At 43.5% G+C, this 4,972-nt stretch overlaps 1 protein-coding gene across 17 annotated transcripts in view; it reads left to right on the plus strand.

Moving 5' to 3' along the window:
• Positions 1-4,972, plus strand: part of RALGPS1 (Ral GEF with PH domain and SH3 binding motif 1) — a 443,114-nt gene that overhangs the window by 170,320 nt on the left and 267,822 nt on the right. The gene's annotated exons all lie outside the window — the stretch shown is intronic.

A 4,972-nucleotide genomic window follows, 5' to 3' on the forward strand; every position in this document is an offset into this window, starting at 1 on the left:
GCAGCTCAGGGGTTATCACCAGCGGTGGCAGCTGGTCAGTTGTGGGGGGTCCCGCCACCTGCAGCTGCTGGGCCCCTAATGCCGCCCGCGTAGGCTGGTCAGCTGCGGAGCCCCCAGTGTCATGGAAGTCACTGGAAATCACGGATTCCCTGACTTCTGTGACCTCCGTGACATAATCTTAGTAATCATAGCCAGTATTCTTGCAGCACCTTTTTGAAAGAGCTCCTAAAGTTTCCTTGCCTTTGGCTCAGTGCTCTGACTGTTACCTCTTTCTTTGGTCTCCTCTGGAGGGTAGATTAGTTTCCTTTTCTCTGCAGCACCGATCTGTGTTTGTCAACTCTGTAACAACCACTAAATACAATCCAGATGTCTTGAATACAGCAAAGTTTATTTAGAATAAACAAAATTGCCAACAAAATACAAGTTAAGAATAATATGACTATCAATCTAGTTAGAGAGACAGTGCAGCAAGTTTAGCTAGATTTGGCTTAGTCACAACCTATTGCTTAAGCAACAGGAACATTTTACAAGACAAACTTCTGCTACCATATTTTTTCTTACTCTCTCTCATTTAGTAATGTTTGAGGCTCACCTGTGAAATTATGTACACTGAATATTGTAGTAAGCAACATAAATAAATTCCTTTAAAAACATTAAAATGCTAATTTGATTGTTTATTTCCTTCCCAGCTGCAAGTGATGTATGCTGACCATACCCTGTTTTAGCAACAATTGTTCCTCATCGTCTTTAGCTAGCAGCCTGGAAGATGAAAATAGATTCTGGAATACTCCAATTCTTTATTGTAAAGGAGAAGAACACATTTTCTTTATATTTATGGCTCTTTTTCTTTAATATAAAATTCTTCATGTGGTATCATTGCAAAGTAAAATTATGCTAGATGGAAGATGATAGTTGAATAAAATGTTAGAATAACAATTCTTCTTTGAGTGCTTGCATATGTCCATTCCACTTCAGGCGTCTGTGCTTCAGTGTACTTAAGCCAGAGAACTTTTTCCCAGAGTGGTACCCATTGGGGTGGTACATGTGCCCTCTGCATGTTCATGCTGCTAGCATGAGAGTATAAAGGGGCAGCGCTTCTCTGACCCCCCTCAATTCCTCCTGCTGTCTGTGATCAGTAGTAGGAGCAAGCATGTGAGTTTCTCACTTTCCGTTTGTAACTTAGAAAACTTTAAATGTTTTTAATGTAAATATTTAGTAAAAAAGTTTTTTCTAGTTAAAGTACTTGTTATAAGTTTCCATTCAGCTTATTATTCTTTGTTTCCATTGAGCTTTGTTTTGGTACTAGGGTATGCCAAGTCTCCAGGCTTCAAGTGTTCCGAATGAATGCAATAAGTTAGTGCCAGTCAGCAGTCGCCACTGCAGCTGCTTGAAGTTTCTGGGTGAGGGATCTGTTAGGAATAAGTGCCCTATTTGCAGAGGGTTTAAGACTCATACTAAAAAGCTGAGGGAAGTTCATCTTCAACATAGTCTCCTGGAGGCTAATTTGCATTTGATGTGTGAGGATTCAGACTCTGTGCCATCCTAGAGTGTGGCTGGACTTAGTAGCTTCTCCATGCCAAAGTGATCGAGAGAGAGGGCAACAATCCGATGAAGTGAGCTGTAGCTCACGAAAGCTTATGCTCAAATAAATTTTAGTCTCTAAGGTGCCACAAGTACTCCTTTTCTTTTTGTGAATATCACTATTGAGACACCATTTTCCTCCCAGTTTTAACCTCAGTACCCAGCAACCAGTACAGATTGTCCATCCAACTCTTATTCATCCTATTATGGTGGCTTCTGTACCACTGGAGCAGATGGACATGTCAGTGCCACTGCTTAACATCTCCTCATCACCCAAGGAGGCTATTGTATCAGTCATCTGCAGTCTCTGATGTCTACAAGACATACAAAGAGCGTATGAAGAGGGCTGCTACCTCTCTAGGTATCTAGTGCTGGTTCAAGATAACTCTCATAAGCTCATGGATATCTTGCATTCATCAGGCCCTGCTGACGTGGCCCTGCTTATTAATGTTATGATTTAGGAGACAACCAAAATCCATTGGCAGATCTCCCTCTTCTTTATTATGGCTAAAAGTACAGAAAAACGGTATCCAGAATCTTTACAGTTACAGGATTTTTTTAAATTTTCTCTTGGAGCTTTAGTGGTGGAAGTTGTGAATGGGCCATGCTCAGGGTGTCCCTAAACCTCTGACTGCTACAAGCTGGGTCTGGATGAAAGGGGATGGATCACTCAATGAATTGCCCTGTTTTGTTCACTCCTTCTGAAAGCATCTGGCACCTGACACTGTCGGAAGGTAGGATACTGGGCTAGATGGGCCACTGGGCTGACTCAGTATGGCCATTCTTACATTCTTATGAATGAGAAGTCAAGACAAGGATAGATTAAATTTACTCCCAAAGATAAGGATGCAAAAAACCTGTAATTCTTTTGGAAAAAGTTTATTCTTCTTTGGGCATTACAGTTTAGAATAGCAGCCCACCAAGCGTTGCTTGCCAGGCACAAACATTCAAATTGGGATGTAATGTCTAAGTTTCAAGAAAAGTTACCAGATGAGTTTATAGCCTTTATAAATTAGGGCCATTTGGTAGCCCACTCTTCTCTGCAGGTGGCTTTGGATGAGAACAATTTACTGGCTCAAGTGATGACAGCTGTCACTGGGCGTCATGCTTCATGGCGGCAGGTGTCGGGAATAGCAGTGGAAATGAAACAGACAATAGAGAACTTGTCCTGTCAGGGCCCAATTTTTTTTGGCGGGGGGGGGGGGGGGGGGACACAAAGCAGACAAGGCTCTGCACTTTCTTAAAGATTCCAGGTGAAGTCTTTAGATATTTGTACCCCAGCTATACAGAAAAAGAAGTTTCATCCTCTGGTCCAAGAGAGAGAGTCATTTTATTTGCTCTGACAGCCCAATCACTCCAGGAGATATCATAGGTCTCAGAAGACGAGACCACCTCCCTCTCCTCCTCCACCATCTGCTACCAGTAGAGGGTCTTCTACTTCCAACCAGTTTATTTGACTTCTTGGTTGAGGGTAACAAACTATTCTGAGGCCATGTCTACACTAGCAAGTTTTCAGCAGCATAGTGTACCAGTGCAGCTGTGCCTTGGTAAGATCACTCACGTAGCCACTCTATGCTGACAGGAGAGAATTCTCCGGTTGACATAATTAAACCACCCTCAACGAGTGGCGGTAGTTATGTTGGCAGGAGAGTGTTTTTTCACACCCTTGAGTGACATGTTATACTGTCAAAAGTACTAGTGCACGTATAGCCTGAGATTTTCTCTCCCTTTGGCTGCAGGTTGTACTTGTGGCACCTTAGAGACTAACACATTTATTTGAGCATAAGCTTTCGTGAGCTACAGCTCACTTCATCGGATGCATCCGATGAAGTGAGCTGTAGCTCACGAAAGCTTATGCTCAAATAAATGTGTTAGTCTCTAAGGTGCCACAAGTACTCCTTTTCTTTTTGCGAATACAGACTAACATGGCTGCTACTCTGAAACCTGTCATTTGGCTGCAGGTTGTCCCATTTCCTAAAGGCTTGGACCCATATTACAACAGATTGGTAGGTTCTGACCATGGTGTAACTGGGATATACCCTGCAATTCACCTGTATTCCCCCATCCCTTTTCAGGGAATTGATTAGTCTCTAAGGTGCCACAAGTCCTCCTTTTCTTTTTGCGGATACAGACTAACACGGCTGCTACTCTGAAACAAAGGCAAATTAGTTTACCTCCCTGAACATCAAATTTATAGGTTTGGTTCTCACCTCTCTGTCAGCGAGAGCATATTTGCCTGAAGCCAGATTTCAAACAATATTAAACCTGTGCAAAGAGTTCTAGACATATACCCATACAACAGTAAGGAACTATCTGAGACTTCTCGGACACATTGGAGCTTGCACATACCTGACATCATGCAAGACGTCACTTCAGGTAACGCAGCGATAGTTGAATTCTGTTTATCATCTTTCACGTCACCTGCTGGTCATGGTGACTCACATATATGCAGCTGTTCTGCCCTCCCTGGGCTGGTAGATAGACCCCACCTAATGAATGCAATGAAGTGCCTTTTGCTCTGCTTTCACCTTCTGTGAATCTGGTCACAGATGCATTATCCCTTGGTGGCTTGGTGCACCTGGGAAGCTTTTGGACTTAGGGTCCCTAGTCAGATCAGGATCTCTCCCTCCACATCAATTTCAGGGCTCCTGGCTATTTATCTGGCCAGTCAAATGTTTCTTTTCCACATCGCGGGTTGCTCTGTACAAGTACTCACAGACAACACTGCTGCAATGTTTTATCTCATCAAACAGGGAGGTGCTAGGTCAGACCCCCTTTGCCAAGAGGCTGCAGACCTCGGTGCAGAAATTCCAGAGAACAGAATCTCACTCAAAGCATCTCCAGGAGTCTCACAACTCCCTAGCAGACTCTCTCAGCAGGTGATTGAGGAGATCACAAACGGTCCCTCAGACCCAATGTAGAAAAGTCTGTTTTTCAGATTTGGGTGGGGGGTACCAAAGTTGGACCTGTTCACCACTTGATAGAACAGAAAGTATAATCAATTCTGGCTAAGGGGAGGTCTCAAACCAGGGCCTATGAGAGATGCCTTCCTACTGTCTTGGAAGGGGAAAGCTTTCTGCTCTTTCCCCCCACATCCTGATAGTGCCCAGAATGCTAACCAAAGTCAGGCAAGATCATGCTATTCTAATCTTGGTGGCACAACAGCATTGGTTTTCAGATGTGTTGAACCTCTCCATTTGGGATCCAGTTCTTCTCCTTCAGGACCTGGATATAATTTCACAGGAGTATGATCAGATTCTGCATTCCAGCTGTCCCAGACTGCACCTGACTGCCTGGATGTTCAATGGCTAGCTCGTCAGGAATCTGTATACTCTGTGGTAGTTCAGAACATTCTTTTGAATAGCAGGAAGTTCTCTACCAGGTACACATA

The sequence above is a fragment of the Dermochelys coriacea genome, chromosome 16, assembly GCF_009764565.3.
Source record: "Dermochelys coriacea isolate rDerCor1 chromosome 16, rDerCor1.pri.v4, whole genome shotgun sequence".
In the NCBI taxonomy this organism is placed as follows: domain Eukaryota; kingdom Metazoa; phylum Chordata; order Testudines; family Dermochelyidae; genus Dermochelys; species Dermochelys coriacea.